We start from the raw sequence: 7,756 nt of genomic DNA, 5'->3' as shown, positions 1-7,756 counted from the left end.
AAGTGTGTAAAAAATGAATAAAAAATGAGTTAATTTGATTGGTTAAATTAATGGTTGAAGTTGTGAAGAAAATGAAGAGAAATAGTGATAAAAAAGAAGGGTTTGGTCCCATAGGGACTTGAACTCGTGACCCTGAGGTCACTACTCAAAACAAAAGCCAACTGAGCCACGCTTGTGGCTTGTAATATACACGCGTTGAATTAATTATATTTTAAATCAATTTCCAGAAATCCTTTGAACCAAAAACGCGCCAAGAACAACCCTCCAACTGAAATTTGAAAATCTCTAAAACTGTGTTGTTTTGATCAAGCAAAGGGTCCATCTCACTCGGTTTTTCACAAGGAACATGATGGTGATCTCAGAATTCATTTATTTTTGCTCTAAAGGGGTCAATTTTCGCATGAACATGAAGAACCCTAGAACTGAAATTCAATGTGAAATCGTGTATGTGCAAGTTATGATGCAATTGATTGAGGGTTAATGATCCTCATAGGTGCAGAAACAAGATGGTATGCTCACATTTCATTTATGATGCGTGGAAGTATGAATTTGAAGTTCATGAGCACTTACCTCAAAAACGGCCAAACTGAGAATTGGATTTTGATCTGGAGGTGTTACAGATGCTTTGTATCAATCTGAATAGCTTCTATGATGATTATGGAAGGTGTCTGGATGTCTGGAACAAGTTGAATTCATCTGAGCATGGCCATGGCACCCGATCTGCAGTTGCTTCAAGTATGAATCGAATTTGAAGATGGAGATGTTTCAGATCATATGTGAGTGTTTGGATAGTTCATATGTGATATATATGAGGTGTTGGAAGTGTTAGTTTGGACAGAAATGATCTTGAATGGATTTTGGCATGATAAGGCCATGGTTATGCATATTTGAGAAGTGAGGTAGTGATTTTGAGCTTGAGGTGTTTTTGGGGTGTATGAGTGGTTCAAACAAGTTTCAAATGATGTTTATGAGTTGTGGGAAGCATCACTTTGTTCAGAACTTGCAAGGTTTGGAGGTTGAGTTTTCTACCTCACTTTGAAACACATGACTTGTAATTCAAGAAAGAAGAGAGAAAACCTATAATTGTGAGGTTTTGGTGTGAATTGAAGAGTGATTTGCACCTCTATTTATAGGCCAAACATTCTGAACTCAGAGCTTTGCAACTTGCTTCTTCTTTGGTGATTTGGCACTTAAAGGATAGAAAGGAATCTTACCATTAAATGCATATGGTTAAAGTTACTAAACCATGGTTAAAATTGGCTATGCTTCTTATCTCTTTCCCATCTGTCTCAAATCAGAAAATATCTTCCAATTATTGCCTCTATGTATCATTACTTGGTCCATTTGGCAATTTGGCTCATAACTTTGGCAAAATGACTTGAAATTTCAAGTGAAAAGTTCACTAATGGCAAAATTCAAAACCATAGCTACACTTCAAACTTTTTCATGCTCTTGGACATTTTGGAAAGCTCATGTTACACACTTCAAAACCCTAGTTGAAAGTTTCTTCAAGATCCTTAAGGAAGTGGGTGAAAAAGATCCATGAACTTTGAGAAAAATGAAGTTTTAAGTGAATTTTTCAAAAGATGCCAACTTTGAAGCTCCATATCTCTTAAATGGTTGATCTTATGGAAAAAAAGTATATGTGACAAAGTTGTTCATTGGATCAAAATCTACAACTTTCATGTTGGAAGTTTTTTTCAGTTTGTAGGTGAAATTTTGAGAAATTCCCTTTCAAAGTTTGGAAAAAACCATTGAAAAACACTTAGAAAATTTTTCTAAGTATAAAAGTCAAACTTTGACTTTTTGATTCTTGATTGATTTTCTTGATTTTTCTTAATCAAATGACTTCTCATATCATATATTGATGATTTAAAACTTCAAAAGTCATGGTTGACCAAAATTCCCCAAAAGTCAATGGTGATCTTGTACAGTTGACTTTTTCAGACGAATCGCGTTTCTGGAGATTTCAAATGAAACAGGCTATCCTCACCAAATGAATGGTATGAATGGATCATATTGAAGCATTAGAGGATATTGAGCCATGGTTTGAGTTGTGGCACCATGTCCTGATTAAAAAGTCAGTTATTCAGTGAATTAGGTCAAAACCCTAATTGTCGACCTGATGAAATTGATGACTGTGGACCTTGAATTGAGATGCAATTTCCATGGGATATGGTCATAGGGATTATTTGAGGATGATTGAAACCTTTGATTGACTTCCTGGGGGTTTTTAGGGTTTCCCAAATGTGATCCCTGATTTTAGTCCCTGATAGTTCAAAATCCTGATCTGAGGATTTGTCTGATCAATCTTTGTGTAGGAGATGTCTTGAGCTAATGGATTAGGTCAAAATGAGGTACTTGGGGTCTTGAGGTCATGTCCCAAGTTATTAGATCAAATTCTGAGCAAAAGTCAGGAGTATGCTATCTTCAGTCAAAACCCTAATTCAGTCGATTCAGAGCCTTTGAGCTTGCTGAAATGAATCTCTGAGGACCAAATGTTGATTATTGATGAAGATGATTAATTTGAGGTGAAGGGAGAACAAAACCCTAGTTGATTGTTGCTTGTACTGATGAGTGATTTCTTGATTAAATCCCTGCTGAGTCACAAGTAGCAAACACAACTATGCAATTTGTTAGAGATGCAAATGATGCATATGCAATGATATGAGGTGGTATCTTAGGTCAAAAATTGGGGTATGACAGATGCCCCTATTTAAGTTTCTTCAACCTGAGACATGAAGATTGAAAATCTTCGTTTTGATAGGGTGGAAGAGACTTAAATATCAGAAGACGCGAATTTTGGACCTAAGATACCAAAATTGCGAATGATGCAAGGATATCTTTACCGAGGGGATATCAAGAACTGACTCCACTGGGGAAAAGAGATCGGGAAGGATGTCTCCATCCGTTTTAGGAAGAGAATCCATTTTTTTTCTTTTCGGGAAAGCAAGCGTATGCTCCACCGGGGAATGATTGCTTTGTAAGAAAAGCTTACCTATCGACATTATCGACTATCAGCATGGGGATAGACTTGTTTAATAATGCGAAGGTGGAAGGTATGAAACTGCATTACCGACTACCAGCATGGTGATAGACTTGACAAGGTAAAAAGAGTTTCAAAGGTTTGGTTAATATTACCGACTATCAGCCTTGTGATAGACATGTTAAATAATATAACCAGAACAAAGGGTTACCGACTACCAGCCTTGTGATAGTGGTTTTGAAGACATGATCAATTATCAGCCGAGTGATAAAATGATCCTGGAGACTTTGCTAGGGGAATTACTGGTTATTCAGCCTTGTGAACAGTAATAAGGCCCTGGTCGTCAAATGGTCTTCATGATTGATTTCCTTGAGAGGAAAAAACTTTTGGAAGAGACATAAGCTGCTCTGATGACGAGGCTATTGCTTATTGTCTATTTTTTCACGACTCTGTTTGAGGAATCGGAATTTTGAATCTTTGGTAAAGACAAGATTCTAACCAAGAATGAATTGGAAAGAAACAGTCAAACAAGACTTTGTACCCAATGAGGAATGAACTCGAATGGGTATTTTCTCCTTCGTTTTGGAGAGGAGAAACTGAAGCAACCTTCTTCCACGAGGAATGATCTCAGTGGGGAACTGGAGAAAGAAGATGTTCTTTCTGCTTATGGGTGACAACCTACTGGAGAGATGACACACCCGTACCTGTTTATTTTCTTCTTCTTTTTTTCTTCTTTTTTTCTCTTTTTTTTCGCTTTTCTTTTTTTCCTTTTTGGTGCAAATATGAAGCAACATTGAAAAATGCAAGAATGCATAAATGATGCAAATATGTATGAATGATGAATGTCATGAATGTAGCATGCATGCTGACGAGACTGACAGACAATGAAGTATATACTGGAGAAGGACCGACGTCGCAATACAATCAGATACTTGGCAAATGTTCTTCAACACGGTGTAGATAACACAGGTGATGAATGGTGTTGCGTGCTTTAAACTTCTCTGGGGAAGGTGAGCATCTTTTCTTATTGAGATGGAAGAACCTTTTCACTGGAGATAGAAAATCTTCGTTACCGGGGATAAAAGACCTTCTTCAATGGGGATAGAAGAGCTTCTTCACTGGGGATAGAAGAGCTTCTTCACTGGGGATAGAAGAGCTTCTTTACCTCGAGGGATAATTGCTTCAAGAATTCTTTTCTGGGACAAGAATACCGTTGTCTCAACAATTTTTCAGGGAGAATCCTTTTGTTCATCCTATGGAGACGACTGCTGATGTTCCTTCCGTTGTTCACAACTCAAAGGAAAATTTCGCTTTTATTTTGAAAAAGAAAAGTGAAGTAAATTCATTTAAAACTTATTTTTTCTTTTTTTTTTTTGTTTCAAAAGTGAATAACACAATTAAAGCGTCATTTTGGCAAGCTGAAAGAAATTAAAGATTGCAAACAAATGGGCACAAGGCTCAAATTTATTTAATAGGATGGAAATCAGCTAGAGGCGTGATTCCATGGAGTATTTACAAAAGTTGGAAATGGTAATTATGCGGAAAAGGCTACATTGAAAGCAATAACCACTATTCCCCCCAACAACTTTGAGTTCCAACTGTGCTTGTCGCTTCAGATTGGCGATGATTTGATCGAAGATCCTTTGATGAAGTACAGACTCTTCAGGTGACGAAGTATGGACTGATGCAGTTACTTTGTCATAAATCCCTAATTTTTGCCTAGATTGCCCTTTCAGGTTTTCAATCTACCAGGATGAATTTTTTTTCTGTTTATTGTCTCTAATTTTTGCCTGGACCGCCCTTTCGGGTTTTCAGTCCACCGAGACGCTCATTTTTGCCTAAGTCGCCCTTTGCGGGTTTTCGACTTACCGAGCTGTTCTTTTGTTCTTTTTTAGACAAAGTATTTCTTGACTGCATCAGCATTCACAGGATGTGGGAGTTCATCACCATCCATGGTTGTAAGAATCATGGCGCCGCCAGAAAATGTTCTTTTGACAACATACGGGCCTTCGTAATTAGGAGACCATTTGCCCCTAGAATCTGGTTGAAAAGACAAGATCTTTTTAAGCACGAGGTCGCCTTCTCGAAATTCACGTGGTCGAACCTTTTTGTTGAAAGCTTGTTTCATCCTTGCTTGGTATAACTGTCCATGGCATAGAGCAGTCATACGTTTTTCTTCGATTAAGTTCAACTGATCGTATCTGCTTTGACACCATTCAGCCTCTGATAACTTAGTCTCCATGAGGACTCTCATTGATGGGATTTCAACTTCTACGGGGAGCACAGCTTCCATGCCGTATACTAGAGAAAAGGGAGTTGCCCCTGTTGAAGTACGCACTGAAGTACGGTACCCATGTAAAGCAAATGGCAGCATCTCATGCCAGTCTTTGTAAGTGACGACCATTTTCTGGACGATCTTCTTAATGTTCTTGTTGGCGGCTTCAACGGCGCCGTTCATTTTTGGCCTGTAAGGAGAAGAGTTATGATGCTCAATCTTGAATTCCTCACATAATTCTTTCATCATCTTGTTGTTCAAATTTGAACCATTGTCAGTAATGATCTTGCTGGGAACACCATATCGGCAAATGATGTTATTCTTGATAAACCTTACAACCACTTGTCTTGTAACATTGGCATAAGATGCTGCTTCGACCCATTTGGTGAAGTAATCAATTGCTACCAAGATGAAACGATGACCGTTTGAAGCTTTTGGTTCAATCATTCCAATCATGTCGATACCCCACATGGAAAAAGGCCACGGAGATGAGAGAACGTTGAGTAGAGTCGGTGGCACATGGATCTTATCTGCGTAGATCTGGCACTTGTGACATCTCTTCACGTGTTTGTAACAATCAGATTCCATTGTCAACCAATAGTATCCTGCTCTTAAGATCTTTTTGGACATTGCATGCCCGTTTGAATGAGTTCCAAAGGACCCTTCATGCACTTCATGCATTAACATGTCTGCTTCGTGTCTATCCACGCATCTGAGCAAAACCATGTCGAAATTTCTTTTGTATAGCACATCTCCGTTCAGGAAGAAACTGCCAAAAAGTCTCCTTAGAGTCTTCTTATCTTTGTTTGATGCCCCAAGCGGGTACTCTTGAGTTTGAAGGAAGCGCTTGATGTCGTGGAACCACGGTTTATCATCGATGACTGCTTCAGTTGCAAACACATAGGCGGGCCTTTCAAGGCGCGTGATTCTGACTGTAGGCATATCATTCCAATGATTGACTTTGAACATGGAAGATAGAGTAGCCAAGGCGTCTGCCATTCGATTCTGATCTCGAGGTATATGATGCAATTCAACCTTGTTGAAGAAAGTCAACAGACGTCTTGCATAATCTCTGTAAGGAATCAAGCCAGGGTGGTAAGTTTCCCACTTATCTTTGATTTGGTTGATCACAAGGGCTGAATCTCCATATATGTCTAGGATCTTGATCCTTAAGTCAATGGCTTCTTCGAGACCCATGATACAAGCTTCGTATTCTGCGATGTTGTTGGTGCAATCAAATAGCAATCTGGCGGAGAACGGGATGTGAGTACCCTTGGGAGTGATGATTATTGCCCCAATTCCATTGCCAAAAGCGTTTACTGCTCCATCAAAAATTAGGCCCCATCTGGATCCAGGCTCAGGACCTTCTTCAGGTAATGGCTCGTCACAATCTTTCATCTTCAAGTATAAGACATCTTCATCAGGAAAGTCAAACTTGAGAGATTGATATTCATTAATTGGTTGATGCGCCAAATGATCGGCGAGAATGCTTCCTTTGACCGCTTTTTGGGCACGGTATTCAATGTCATATTCAGATAACAGCATTTGCCATCGGGCAATCCTTCCTGTTAAGGCGGGCTTTTCAAAGACATACTTGATCGGATCCATTTTGGAGATTAACCAAGTAGTATTGTTGATCATGTATTGGCGGAGACGTTTTGAAGCCCAAGCCAAAGCACAACATGTTTTTTCGAGCATGGAGTAACGAGACTCACAGTTTGTGAATTTCTTACTCAGGTAATAGATGGCATGCTCCTTCTTACCGGTTTCATCTTGTTGTCCAAGCATACAACCCATGGATTCTTCCAACACAGTAAGGTACATGATTAATGGTCTTCCTTCAACTGGAGGAATCAATATTGGTGGTTCTAACAGGTATTCTTTGATACTGTCGAACGCTTTCTGGCAATCTTCAGTCCATACAACCCCTTGATCTCTGCGGAGAAGCTTGAAAATTGGCCCACAAGTAGCAGTCATTTGAGAGATAAATCTGGAGATATAGTTCAATCGTCCGAGAAATCCTCTTACTTGCTTTTCAGTCTTTGGTGCAGGCATCTCTTGAATAGCTCTGACTTTGTCGGGATCTACTTCAATACCTCTTTGGCTGACAATGAAACCCAAGAGTTTTCCAGATCTAACCCCAAAAGTACATTTGTTAGGATTCAAGCGAAGCTGATATTTCCTTAGTCGTTGAAACAACTTCAAAAGGTATTCAATATGTTCTTCTTCTGTGCTGGACTTAGCTATCATGTCGTCTACATAAACTTCAATTTCTTTATGCATCATGTCATGAAAGAGAGTAGTCATTGCCCTTTGGTAAGTCGCGCCTGCATTCTTCAATCCAAACGGCATCACTTTGTAGCAAAAAGTACCCCATGGGGTGATGAAAGATGTCTTCTCCATGTCTTCAGGAGCCATCTTGATCTGATTATAACCGGAGAACCCGTCCATGAAGGAAAAGACGTTGAACTTAGCAGTGTTATCAACCAGCATGT

This window comes from Vicia villosa, linkage group LG1 (genome assembly GCF_029867415.1).
Source record: "Vicia villosa cultivar HV-30 ecotype Madison, WI linkage group LG1, Vvil1.0, whole genome shotgun sequence".
In the NCBI taxonomy this organism is placed as follows: Eukaryota; Viridiplantae; Streptophyta; class Magnoliopsida; order Fabales; family Fabaceae; genus Vicia; species Vicia villosa.
The sequence above is the reverse complement of the archived record's forward strand: the minus strand, read 5'-3'. Positions refer to the sequence as shown.